The sequence below is a fragment of the Hemicordylus capensis genome, chromosome 6 (genome assembly GCF_027244095.1).
Source record: "Hemicordylus capensis ecotype Gifberg chromosome 6, rHemCap1.1.pri, whole genome shotgun sequence".
NCBI lineage: Eukaryota > Metazoa > Chordata > Lepidosauria > Squamata > Cordylidae > Hemicordylus > Hemicordylus capensis.
In genome coordinates, this window is record NC_069662.1 from 55,134,066 (window position 1) to 55,148,895 (window position 14,830).

The following is a 14,830-nucleotide window of genomic DNA, read 5'->3' on the forward strand; positions in this document are numbered from 1 at the left end:
AACAAGTTAAAACATATACAAAAACTTAAAACAATTTAACAATTTAAAAATCACCCACAAATTAAAACCTAAAAATTTTAAAGAACTGAAAAAGCTTGGGTGAAGAGGTGGGTTTTCAAATGCTTTTAAAAAATTGTCAGAGATAGGGAGGATCATATCTCAGTAGGGAGCACATTCCACAGTCTCGGGGCAGCAACCAAGAAAGCCTGTCCCTGTATGGCCACCAGCCAAGCTGGCGGCAACTGGAGACGGATCTCTCCGGATGACCTCAATGGGTGGTGGGGCTAATAGTGAAGAAGACGTTCTCTTAGATATCCAGGGCCTAAGCCATTTAGGGCTTTATAACATATAACAAGCACTTTGTATTTTGCCCGGAAGCCTATTGGCAGCCAGTGTAACTCTATCAGCGAAGGAGTGATGTGGTCTCTCCGAGAGAACCCAGAGACCAACCTGGCCACTGCATTCTGTACCAAATGAAGCTTCTGGACTATGTACAAAGGCAGCGCCACATAGAGCGCATTGCAGAAGTCAAGTCTGGAGGTTATCAACGTAAGTACCACTGTTTTGAGGTCAGTCACCTCAAGAAACCGACACAGCTGGTATATCAGCCGAAGCTGACAGAGAGCCCCTCTGGCCACCGCCTCAACCTGAGAAACTAGGGAGAGGTGTGGATTCAGAAGTACTCCCAGACTGAGAACCTGTTCCTTTTGGGGAAGTGTGACCCCATCTAGAACAGGCAGATAGAAATCGTCTCTGGAATTCTGACCCCGCACAATAAGTACCTCTGTCTTATCTGGATTCAGTCTCAGCTTATTCTCCCTCATTATGTAAAGATTAACTGGTCTATGACCATAATAAACTTTATCTATCCCTCATCCAGCCCATTACTGTTTCCAGGCAAGCATTTAGGGAAGTTATGCCATCTCCTGAAGAAGCTGACATGGAGCAGTAGATCTGGGTGTCATCAGCATACTGATAACACCCCGCTCCAAATCCTCTGATGATCTCTCCCAGCGGTTTCATGTAGATGTTGAAGAGCATTGGAGAAAGTATGGAGCCTTGAAAGACACCATACTTGAGCTCGGATTTCGAATAGCGACAGTCTCCAATCGACACCATCTGGAATAAGTTCGAGAGGTAGAAGCGGAATCACTGTAAAACAGTGCCTCCCACCTCCAACACTCTCAGACGTTCCATAAGGATACTATGATCGATAGTATCGAAAGCCGCCAAGAGATCCAAAAGGACCAACAGAGTCACACTTCCTCTGTCAATTCCCAATTGGAGATCATCCATCAGGCCGACCAAGGCAGTCTCCACCCCATAGCCCGTCCAAAAGCCAATTTGAAATGGGTCTAGATAATGAGTTTCCTCCAAGACCAACTGGAGCTGAGAGGCCACTACCTTCTCAATTACCTTGCCCAGTTGCTCAGCTCTAAGGGATCCATTGATGCCATTGAGGTGTCCCTGTGTGCCATTCACTGCAACTGTACCCAGTTTGGTTCAAATGGGTTAGGCAGTTTACTAACTAGCCAGCTTGCACCTCAGACATTCATGTGACCACCATTTGGATGGTGTGGATAACCGCATCACACACCACGCCATTAGGGCACCCGTATGTGTCCCTATATCTGTAGCAAATTTGGTTCAAATTGGTTAAGCAGTTCACAAGTTAGCCAATTTGCGCCTCAAAAGTTTATGCGTCTGCCATCTTGGATCGAGGTGCATGACATCATCACAAACTATGCCACTGAGGTGTTCCTATGTGTCCCTACAACTGTACCCGATTTGGTTCATATTGGTCCAGGCGTTGTGAAGTTGATAGCAGGGTGACACACAGACAGAATGCCAGGTGATCTCTTAAGTCTACTGAAAAGCAGGCTAAAAAAAACCCAAACAGACACTCTAACAGAAGTTTATATCAACCATACAAAAAAGGTACAACATAGTGATACTATAAGTGGTAAGTTTTCCAAATTGCTGCTCAAGGGATAAAAAATTATTAAATTGCATCCTAAGGCCTAACATCCTCTGCATTAGGGAGTAGAGAAGAAAGATGGCAGGCAGGGCAAGGTTTCCCCCACCATCCATCTCTGTTGTTTTTCTTTAAATTTCCTTAACCACCTTCTTATGGTATTTATTTTATTTTTATTTTATTTTAACATGTTTTAATACTGCCCAAAACTTACATCTCTGGGCAGTTTACAACAAAATAAAAACAGAAAGTAAAACATCAGTTAAAACAAAAAGTTTAAAACATTACAACAATTTAAAAATTTTAAAACAATATTTTAAAACAGCATTAAAACCATTAAAACAATATTAGTTAAAAGCCTGGGTGAACAGACGTGTGGTGAACAGACTTTTAAAAAGCTGCCAGAGATGGGGAGGCTCTTATTTCACGAGGGAGCGCATTACAAAGCCTTGGGGCAGCAGCGAAGGCCCGCCCCAAGTGGCCACCAGATGAACCGGTGGCAAATGCAGACGGACCTCTCCAGATGATCTCAGTGGGCGGTGGGGTTCATGACGAAGAAGACGTTCTCTTAAATACCCAGGGCCCAAGCTGTTTAGGGCTTTATAGGTTATAACTAACACCTTGTATTTTGCCCGGAAATTTATCAGCAGCCAGTGTAGCTGCTTCAATAGGGGAGTTATATGGTCTCTCCTAGATGACCCAGAGACCAACCTGGCTGCTGCATTCTGGACTAACGATAGTTTCCAGACTACATACAAGGGCAGCCCCACACAGAGAGCATTGCAGTAATCCAGTCTGAAGGTTACCAGCAGATGTACCACTGTTTTAAGGTTGTTCATCTCAAGAAACGGACGCAGCTGGTGTATCAGCCGAATCTGATAGAAGGCACTTCTGGCCACCACCTCAACCTGGGAGACCAGGGAGAGGATTGGATCCAGAAGCACCCCTAGACTGCGTACCTGTTCCTTCTGGGGAAGTGTGACCCCATCCAGAACAGGCAGATCAAAATCGTCTGTTTCGACCCCACACAATGACCACCTCCGACTTATCTGGATTCAGTCTCCGTTTGTTATCCCTCATCCAGCCCATCACCGACTCCAGGCAGGCATTTAAGGAGGTTATGCCCTCTCCCGAAGATGCTGACATGGAGAAATAGATTTGGGTGTCATCAGCATACTGATTGTACCCTGCACCAAATCTCCTGATGATCTCTCCCAGCGGTTTCATGTAGATGTTAAACAACATCGGAGACAATATGGAGCCCTGAGGCACACCTGAGGCACATTTGTTTTTAACAAGTTTTTTATTCTCCAATAGTTGGAGTAATCCATTAAAATTAAATTTTCTATCCAAAGACATTTTCTTCTAACCATTGATTTTTGATTTTTGAATCTTTCCCTGTTCAGCTGGATATGATCAAGGTCCTAATTCTCTTTTGGTTCTATGGCCCAACAGGAAAGCTAAACACCATCAATAAGTCAGTTTGCATCTCATGACAACACATTGCCCATTACTGACCTCGAAAGCTCCAGGAATGGTGGATAGGAGCACTTTCCATGCCTACTTAGAGATGTCAATTTCTTAAAGAAGTACATCAATTTTGTAAAAAAAAATAATAAAAAAAAAATGAATGCACCAATATGTCCTGAGTTCACCAAATCTCTTAAGGTTATCCAGGGGCCAGCCTCTTGGTTTTTAAAATTAATTGTTAATTTTAATGATTTTAAAATAATTCTAATTAAATTAGCAAACGATATGTTTTATGTACAAATAGTAGCAAGCTGGAGTGAACCAGAGGGAAGATTTTGAATCAACTGATGAAACTTCAACATGAGAACCATTCAGAGAAAAAGGCTTTTTCTTCACTTCATCATCTTAGAATGATTTCATTTTCTGTCTCTCCAACCAGAGGAGAGGGTAATGTTTCCATTCATGATGGATCTGAAACTTTTTATAAAAATCTTTCATATACATAGATCTGCTCGAAAGGCCCATCTAAAGGCCCAGATAAATTGACTTTGAAAAGTAGACCTGCAACAGAGTTCACTTAGATGTTAGAATGTACCAGTGGGGAGGCCTACAATATGGGAAATTAAGTCATTATTTTTGATTGAAATGAAGATGATGACAAAGCTCCTAATATCTTGTAACTGCTCATTATAAGCCCCATTTCCACCAAGAAATCTACCAGTCCAGTTTCACTTATTTCCAAAATAAATATCAGCATGTTAAAGACCCACCAAAACTCAACTCTCCCAAGAATGTCCCACAAGAACAACATATATCTTCAATCAACCAAATCTGGGACAAAATAAACAAACACTTATTTTACATTTCAATGTATATCCAGGCTTTCTTTAAAATAACCTTAAAGTAGTGTACATAAAAACATTACTTCCTGAAACTCCTGCCCAGTCTCTATGCTCAGGAACTACACACATATAAAGTGTTGGTGATTACCTATAAAGCCCTAAACGGTAGGCTCAGGTTCGAGCTGGTCCGACACTGAACTTGGCTGGCTCAAGGGCTTGCCCCCAGCTCGCCCTCGAGCCAAACTAGACGCTGTTTTGCTAGAACTTGAGCCAACACCACCACCCCTGGCTGGTCTGGGGCAGGGTGGATTTGATTTAAATCAAACTGATTTAAATCACGATTTAAATCACTAGCAGGGTGGATAAAAATTTAAAAAAATCCGATTTAAATCAAAAAAATCCGATTTAAATCAAAAAATCAGATTTTTTAAAATTTAAATTGGATTTTTTTGATTTAAATTGGATTTTTTTTAATTTAAATCGGATTTTTTTTATTTTTATCCACCCTGCTAGTGATTTAAATCGTGATTTAAATCAGTTTGATTTAAATCAAATCCACCCTGGTCTGGGGGTCTCAACAACAACAAAAAATTCTTAGCAACTCACCACTTCTGGGTGGCGCTGCCGTGGCGGGTGTCCAGTGATACCCCCTCTCTCTGTCGGCCTGTCCCTGGTCTCCAATCAGGTCTCCAATTCATTGTACACCTTCATTTCTTCTATTCATTTTGACTGTCTTTTTGACAGTGCCATGTGCCAACTACATCCCACTCACACCCGCAAGGCAGTGGGGTACTACTCAGTTTATGTTCTAGGATTCCCCCCCCCCCAAGTGTTTAGGCTCTTTGGTATTGAATAACCTTTCCTCATAATGAATCTCTATGAAGATTCATTACACACCAAAGAGTCTAAACACCTCAAAAATTCCTAAAATATAAACTGATTACCCAGTGGCTTGTGGGGTAGTTGGAACATGGGATGCCACTAATTCCCCACCCCCACCTGCAAAGCAGTGGGATCACAATGAACAGAAGAAATGAAGGTGTGTAATGAAGACACCAAAGAATCTAAACATTTCAATATTCCTAAAAATTGAGTACCCCACTGCCTTGCAGGTGTGTGTGTGTGGGGGGGGGGTTGTAGATGGCACATGGCAGTTGACAGTTGTCACTGTCCAGTGACAGTCAAAATGAACAGAAGAAACGAAGGTGTGCAATGAATCCTCACAGGGATTCATTTGAGGGAAAGTTATTATACACCAAAGAATCCAGACTCTTGAAAAATAATGACTGCACATTTTGCTCCATAACTCAACTTCTACAAGGGCTAGAGGTTAGCTTTCAATTTTAAAAAAAGCTGGGGGTCCATGTTAGGGTTAGGATATGGCAACTTCGAATCCCCATTGTTTCCTATGGCAGAAATGTTCAAAATCAGTAAAAACTTTTTTTTAAAAATCATTAAAGGTCAACCAAGAGTCCCACTGCCTTGAAATGTGGTGAAAGGTGGAACCCATGGGTATCTACACATCACCCAAATCCGGTGCCCCTAAGACCTTGTTAAATGGTCTGAATCAGTCTGATTCCGAATCGAATTGAAGCAAATACAAATCGAATCGGGGTGATTTGAGGGGTAGATTTGGACACAAAACAAATCATGGGTGATTTGTTTTGGGCACAAATTGAATCAAAAAAATCGATTTGTGCTCATTCCTATTAAGCTGGTTTTTATGGTTGCTGTGACTCCTGTTTAATTGGTTGTTTTTAACTTTTTTTTTAAATTAACTGCTTTAAGGTTTGGTTTTACAGACAAAATCCTTAGATCACTTTAATGTGTACAATAAATGCAACTGGGTTTCAGTGTCCAATCATCATTATCAATGCTCTATTTCAAGCAGCTGGGAGCACTTGAGATTAAGTACAGCAACTGAAGCTAAATAAGCAGTCCAAGGGCAGGAGAAAAGCAGGGAAGGAAGGAGATGAGTGACTTTTCAAAAATCAACCCTTTCACATTGACCAATGAATTTCATTGCCTCTCACATTTCCTCTTTAACATTAATAGAGGGTTGTAATTGTTCAGTATACATAGCTACTTTAATCTTATACTTCACTATATTTCCTTCATTAGCCAGAATAAGCACCTTGGTTTGTGCAACTCTTCCTTCATGTTTGGCCCAGGGTTTCAGTCGCTCTTTATTATATTGCATAGCAGCTAAATGCTCTTTATACCTTTTTAACAGTGATTCTCCCTGTCTCTCCAATATAAAATTCCTCACATTCCATACATAACAATCTTATACACTGTTCCCTTAACTTGGCACCAACCCTCCTCTTTCTCACAAATCAAATAATCCCCTCATCTTATATTTACTATCATAAAGTTTCATGAGAGATGTGAGTTTTGGGCGGTATAAAGATATGTTCAATAAATAAAATGCTGTTTTAAAGTCATGGGTGCTGTGCAAACAACATTAACTTTAAAACCATGTTTTCTAATAATCTTCTGTGATTGCCAGATAAATCTGTCAGTCACATAAGGAACTTTAAGTACAGGTAACCCTTTCTCAAATGTTATTGTATTAGATTGATCCATTGGAAGTTTGTATCCACTCCTTTGAATTCTTCAGCTCTTCTCTTAGGGGGGAAAAAAGAGCTTTTCTCTTTTTCTCTTGCTCACCCAATGAAACTGTGGCTCTCCGTATCACATTAATCGCAAACTATTCTTTAATCACCTGCGGATGTGCTGACTATGTATACTGAAGGCTATGTAAATTGAACAGTTACAACCCTCTATTAATGGTTAAGGAGAAAATGAGACAATGAAATTCATTAGTAAATAAAGGGGTTAATTTTTGAAAAGCTACTCATCTCCTCCCCCTTCCCCCTTTTCTACTGCCCTTGGATTGGCTATCTAGTTAAGTTACTGTACTTAATTCTCAAATGCTCTCAGCTGCTTGAAATTTGGACATTGAAACACATTTGCTCAATTTGTAAGATCTTTTATTTGGTTTTATTGTACACATTAAAGTTGTCTAAGATTTACATCTGAAGAACGGAAGTATGTGTGTTTCATCACCATTATATTGTCCTATTTTGAAGGTTTATTGTTTATTTGTTTTCCACCATAAGACATTTGTATGAGGTGGTATATAAATGTAATAAACGAATAAATAAATTATGATTATGAGGCTTTTTAGGGGAGACTGAGCATAAATTGTTCATTTGTTTGCCTCACCGTAACAGGCAGAAGCCTCACAAATAGATGAGGAAGGGTAAATGTGGATGCCCCTTTCTTGTCCTGTGCCGAGGCTAAATTTGACACAACTACTGCATATAACAAACAACTTGGTTTTGTTGCTGTTGTTGTTAAAAGCCACTTCCTAAAATGGAAGAGACCAAGATCTTAACCAAATTCATATATTAATATTATATGAACTTTATGTATACCAAGGACAAAACTGCAAACCTTCCTAGCCAAATGGCTGTTTAGGTCAACATGAGAGATAAAAAGGAAATCAGAGTGCCTGGAATATAAAGAACACACTAAGGACAACAGTCTGGTTATTAATGGGTAAGAAACCCTCTGGGACATACAATCTAATTATTACTTAAAACAGATGCCTACCATGTAATGCAAAGGAATAAACAACATCACTAACCCAGTGTTTAAGCTCCAACATTTTTGAATAATTTAATCTAATTAAAAGATAATGTTGCCAACCATCAGTCACTGAAATTCAATTACAAGGCTGCAAATCACGCAAAAATACAACTAAAAACAGTGCAAGCATATGCAATGGCTATATACAAGCACTCTTTAGTTTACATAAATCATGGAAAAAATCAACTGAAAATAGTACATGAATGACAATTAAATTACTTATTTACTTATTGAATTGAATTGAAGAAGACCTACTTCTTACGGAATACCTATAGGGCTGCAGCCTTAAGCATGTATAGTGGTTATATAAAAGTACCTTCCTCCAATTCTAGATACCTTCCAAAAACGCTCTGATCATTTCTTAGGTATGTGGGCACAATTTAGACGTACCGTGTTTCCCCGAAAGTAAGACCTAGCAGTAATTTCTGATGTGCCGCTAATATAAGCCCTCCTCCGAAAATAAGACCTACCCGAAAATAAGACCTAGGCGGGAGGCAGGGGTTCGCAGCCGCACGCTGGCCGCAGGGATCGAGAACGGCAGGAGATGGGGTTGAAACTTGGGGCACTACCTCGGAGTAAGTTGTTCTGTGCTTGCCTGCCGTGGCAGGGGAGGTGTGTGCAAAATAAGACCTACCCGAAAATAAGCCCTAGTGCATTTTTGGGGCCTAAAATTAATATAAGACACTGTCTTATTTTGGGGGAAACACGGTAGTAGTAGTTCTTTTATTGCAGTCATAGGCCAAACAAACAATTTAGATGCAAGCTCATAAAAAGGTATATAATCCTTTCTTAAGAGCAGCACAAATGCTCTTTTAGAATAGATTTGCAAGGTAGGACAAGTCCAAAAGTCTTGTCTCCTGAAAATATCCACATTGGAGGATTTTAATACCAGACTTAATATGTCCAATCTGAGATGTAGGTATGATATCACAGAGACCCAAGTTCAGACAGAAAAACTGGTAATAGAGACATTTGTGAATCATCATTGTAAAGGTGGGAACTGAAGCCATGAGAATGAATTAAGTTACAATACGAAAGAGTGCAAAGGGAAAAACATAGAAGTCAAATTCTTCCATAGGAAGAGTAAAAGAGATTAGAAGGAATGAAGCAAAAGAACTGATTGAGAGAGAAGAGAACAATTAAGTGTGTGAGTGGTGCTCAACGTTACATGAAGATGAGGAGTTTAGACTCAAACCAAGATTGGGTAACGGTAAACCTTGGTAAGAGTGCCATGCAATCCAATAGGAGAGGGTTAAGGATACCATTATAACACCAAATAACTGAAGCGCAAGAACATGCTTATGCAATTTGGAGACAAAGAGAAGTTAAAAGTAATTGAAAGAAAAGGATGGAGACATTTGAGCATGTTTAAAATTGCAAGGAAGGGAACCAGATGACAAAGTTTATAGATGACCAAGAATAAATAAATTGGAGAGAGAGGAAACAGAAGAAGCAGGAATTGTCAATACAGTCAAGAACCAAATTGCAAGTTTCAGAATGATAAAAAGACTGAGGGTGGAAGACAAGGAAAAGACTAGAATGGAAGAGGAGCAGGGGAGCAAATTGAACAAAATTAACATGAATTCCAATTTCTGGCAGTAAGAGACTCCTCATTAGAGCTGGGTACATTTCCCATTTGCTGCCAGGACAATCCCATCCTCCAGTCTCAGTCAGATGCTAGCAGGGGAGGCAGTTTCCTAAGAAAATGTTAGATGTGAGGGAGGGGTGTACTGTAGCCAGGCAGTTGTGCTAGACCCTCCAAAATGTTTCAGTCTTGTTAGGACATGCTAGTTCTCAGAGCTGGAATCAGGCATCTGGTTTGCCACTGTGTGAAACAGGATGCTGGACTAGATAGGCCTTGGGCCTCATCCAGAAGGGCTGTTCTTATGATTCCTCTCTGATTATTCCTTATCAGAGGAGGGCTCCACTGTGGCTGCAGCATGAATCAGGACCAGAAGGAATATCCCAAGAATGTATCTAGGATCATACTAGTGCATCGCACTACCTAGAAAACCTAAAGAATTGGGCAACATAACATAACCCAGTTAGACTCCCCTTCTCAGCTCTGGACTTTCCACAATCACCATGGGACTTCAAGAAAAGATATAGTAATGAGCCCAAACTGAAGCTCAGAGCTGATGGCACAGTGTTTGCCTAACTACATGAGTCCTATACAGGAAAAGAAATCTTACCTTAAGAAGAGTCAGGATCAGGGTTCCCCTAGTACACCAATACATAAAGTCAAAGTCAGATTTTTTGGGAACTATCACTGCATGGTACTTCCAGCCCAAGAGATTTAAGGTTTTTTGGACAATACCCATGATAGACTATCATTTTCATTTAGAGTTTACATTTAGATTTGTTTCCCAGAGCAACAGTAGTTTCTTCTCTGTAAGATTAGTCGAGGGTATTAGACTATACAAGTGTTTTACAGAATTGTGTCTTTTTAGAGTATGCAGTTCCAGTTTCATTTATTTATGGTCGCTGACCAGAAAAATATATACATACAGCCCAAACAGTAACAATTAACTAATCCAGATATTCATAAATCTTATGAGTATGTAAGTTTTAACAGGACACACCTTTGGGATACTCTTTTATGTGAAAGCTGCAGCCCAGGAGACAATCCCTTTCCACAGATGCAAAGCTGGGACCGTGACTGGTTTTGAGTTTGCCAAGAGTTGTCCTGAATTGCTCCTTAGGAATTCTAGGAGTAACTTAAGTTGGTATACTACCATGCAAGTAGTATGCTTGGGGTGTGTGTGTGTGTTTTTCTTCTTCCCTTTTTGGTGAGTTGATGATGTGAGTTTACATGATTTTTAAAATGGTTGGTTTGGTTCATATGTCATTTTAAATTACAAATATTTTGGTTTTTATAGAAGTTTCTTTGAAAAGGATTTTCCAAAATCAAATCATTTTGGGAACAATAAATAAGAAAACAATACTGTCAGCTTAAAAAAAAATTAAGTGATTACCAAAAGCTGTTCTTGCTTCCTAGAAATTGCTGGTACAACAGCTCTAAGGACAGTTCTCCTGCTGCTCTCAGTACTTGGTCCTTCAACTTTGTGTAAGCATTGTTGCAGCTCTCTATTAGATACAAACTCTGCAAACCATGGTTTGTTAGTTAATTTCAGTTCAAACAAGCAAGGATGTCAAACCATGGATTGATAATTTGGTTTTTCCAGCTGTTGTTAGTTAACAAACTGCAGTTCCCTGAGTCCATTTGTAACAAAAGCAGTTGACACTCCCATCTAGATATGAGAGAGGGGAAATGGGGAGAGCACGATCTCAGAGCTCCCTTAGGTTAGTCTCAGGTCTGAGCAGAAATATTTCTCTGTACTTAAAGAACACTTCCTCTGTACTTAAAGAACACCTCCCAATGGAATGGGGGCAGTGGGTGTCCAGAGACTGTGGGTGTCCGGGCGCCACCCCCACATCTCTCCTTCACTGGGCACTTGGCCCCAACTCATGCCAGCAACTCTCCATTCCCAGCGAGAACAGGCAGCCCTTTTAAGGCAGGCCTGTTCTCACTGGCATCGAGGCAGCTCTGCCTTCGCCAGGATGGTTGCACCACTGATGAACCAGTGATGTCGTTACTACCTGGTGAAGGCAAGTGGCAGTGAGGGGAGATAGGCAGCAAAAATGGGAGATGGGGAGGCCTCCTGCCCCAGGGCCCCCTCCAACCTTGCTACACCCCTTGCTCAGATCTTTTATAAATGTTTCCCAATATGTAAATTTTCCCAGTTAAACGTAACAAAGGTATGCAAGCCACTTTGGGTCTTCTGGCTCATGATATTGTTTTAAAAATATATGTATATCACTTTTCAACAAAAGAAAGTAGTCTGCGTAGAAAAGGGTATAAGAAATTGGTTCCCTGTCCCCCAAGAGCCTGCACACTCCTCACCAGAAAAGGCGACTAGGAGAGATGCTATAGGGACAGTTGTTCTTCCTCTGCTAAATATAAGCGTCTCACCACTTCAAAAACTGCCTCTTTGACCAGTTAAGAGAGTATATGGTCTTGGGCCAACTGAACAGGCTGCCTTCTCCTGTTTTAAAAGAAAAACCCTTCCAAATACTTTGTTTTGCATGCATCAGAACTACAATGAAGACTAAGAATGATACAAGAGAAGTTCTGCTCTCCATCATACAAATCCTCATGGCACTAAACCCAGAAGCAAGTTATGGTAAAGGAAGGAATAGTAAGTATATCCTAGTCTGCTTACTTGGCACTTTCCTCACATGAATTCTGTATATATAACACTGTACTGTATGTTTGATATGCAGAATTGTCAAAATTCAACAATTTCAGACGAAATCTGTATGAAAAAACTCAGCATACAATATTCACCTTCAAATTAAGAAACAAAGGTAGAAATATCCAAGTTTCACTGAGCCTAGTTTTATCACTACAGTAATGGCACTATTAGCCCCATAAATTGCAAGTATAAACAATAATGCCAACCTATACGATACTATTCTCTCTCTCTTTCTCCCCCTCCCCCACCATTTGAGGTTTCTGAGGCTAAACTCTGACCCCATTCCATCACAGGAGAAAATAGCACATACCTCATACGGAACGTTCCACAATGGTAGAGGGGGAGAGAGAAGAAGGGAAAGCATAAAGCTTCATGCCTCAAGAATTCGGTTTGGTGTGTTTGGGGGTTCCATCCGTCAGTAAAAATCTGAGAAAATCCTATTTTCTTGTATTATTTCCCCACATCGCTTTGGCAAAAACACGAACATGTCTACATGCTGCAAATTTCCTCTGCAATTCAGCTTCTTTGCTCTCTGCTCTCCAGTAAACTGCAGTCCTCTTGCTGGAGAGGGGGGAGGGTGAGAGGAGGAGAAGGAGGGAGTCAAGTTCCCCTGAAAGATATCCTAACATATGGAACTGTATTGCTGACACATAAACAGCTCCCTCCTTGACTCCCATATGCTTTGTGGCATTGTCTCTGCATTTCCTCAAGGCCTGTAACTTTGCCACTGACTTTCAGCTTATTCTAAAATGCTTCTTTAAAGATTATTAAGCTTCTAGTGCCTCATGAGATTAAGAACACATCCATCCACACAGCAGGCCCTAAATCACGACCTTGGAATAATGCAGAGTTTGCCATTGAAATTAGGCCTCTTATTCAGACACTGACATCTACTCTGTTCTTAACACATTTTAAGCTGGAAATTCTATATGACCATAAATTATCAAAGCATTTCATGTCAACGCATCACCCCTATCACAGGAATGTGATTATCGTGTAATACCTGTGCTTATAAGACACCCAGCAGTCAAGATTTCAGAAAACAGCTGAAAATAGATCCACCTCAACTATTCAGATAAAAGTCTTGTCTGCCTGCATTGTGCACCCTTTGTGCACAGCCTACATGAGGTTGCCAAGCAACTAGTCCAAGTTCAGAAGAAGCCAGGCAGTGAGCTGCAGCTATATAAAGATTTAATGGAATTCTCACATCTGCAAAAGGCTGCAATGCCTCAAGATAGAAGAAGTGAACTGATAAACAGAGGACTCAAGGCACACACTGGGTTAAGTGAAGGAGAACTGCTTTCTTCTAACAATGAGAGATTTCTGCAGACTACCCTAAGATGCACACATTTGTCAAAGTGTGCAGAGAACCTAAAGAAATGAGGAAAAAAATGTTTTACTCAGCAAATACACAGCCATTTGCAATCTACTATGGTGGGGCATCTAACACGAAGAAGGAAAGAAGAAAGGAAAATAAAAGCATATTTCCACTAAATGATACTTACCTATCTGCCTAAGTCCTTCAAGTGAATCTCTTTGCAACTGTATAGACTACAAACTATACTTGCCCTGGCCAGCAATTATGAAACAGCGCCATGAGAGTGCCTGACCCCTCCCCTCTGAGGGTAGTAAAGAACAGCAAAGTCAGCAGCCACCTGTTACATTTCTTCTACCCAAAGCAGGAACAAGCATGGCTCCTACAAAGGAAAAGAGGAGGAATACTGAAGGGGCTTTTGCATTAGGTAAATGAACTCCGATTTCTTTTTACAATTTCCCTGCAGCCACGCACAAAGGTGGCTGAAAAGCAATTCTTAGTGAATGGGACAGGTAAGAAGTTTAGACTGCTATCCTGAGGTCTCTGTGAATGCAGCAATAGACACTTGTAGAAGTAAAATAAAGCTAGCACAGTGTTACTGTTGTTAAATATTATTACATTATTAATATTAAGCACCTAACATAACCATGTGCCATACACACATTTTAAAATAAGACAAGCATACAGAAGCATACATTCTTTGTATATGAGAAAATGTGCTAAGGGATCCTTAATGAGTGCCAAGCTGTATTACAAATATTTTATTTTTTAAAAAAATTATTTGATGTATTTGATTGTATTTTTAGTTAACACAATCACAAGAAATAAAGAGTAAGCACAATTTCTTATTTAATAAAGCCAAATTAAACACTACAAAATTGGAAAGAAAACTATATCCATATATACCCACCCTAACTCAAAATAATAGTGCACATGGTACAATTATTGAAAAAGAAAGGGAAGAGGAAGAGAAGAAAATGAGAACAGACTTATAATTACCTTTAACTGACATTCATTGAGTAGCTCTCTGGGCAGTCACACATTAGCAACAGTGCATGCAAGGCCAGCTGCAGAATCTTCCAGAGTTCTCCCGAGTATAAGGTTTTCTGCCTTTCCCCTTCTGCTAACAGCTTTACCCACTTTTGTTATCATGGAGAGGGGGAAAGGAGTGCACTTTCCAGTTCCTTCCCAAACCACCACAGGGATTTCATCAAGAGATAAAATAGAATCCACAGCAGAGAAGGTGGGTGGAATGTGAGAGACCACACAGAGAGTCACTCATTTACACCCATTACCTGTGAGTGCTACCCTGTTTTCA

General features: G+C 40.3%; 1 protein-coding gene across 18 annotated transcripts in view; it reads right to left on the reverse strand.

The window, feature by feature from the left end:
- TANC2 (tetratricopeptide repeat, ankyrin repeat and coiled-coil containing 2) overlaps positions 1-14,830 on the reverse strand; it is a 441,341-nt gene that overhangs the window by 120,718 nt on the left and 305,793 nt on the right. Inside the window, exon 1 of one of the 18 annotated variants that reach the window (XM_053259191.1) lies at positions 12,508-12,687. The exons of the other annotated variants lie outside the window; for them this stretch is intronic. The gene's annotated coding sequence lies outside the window, so the exon portion shown is untranslated. Of the gene's footprint in view, positions 1-12,507; positions 12,688-14,830 lie in introns of those variants that run through there. 18 annotated transcript variants of the gene reach the window in all.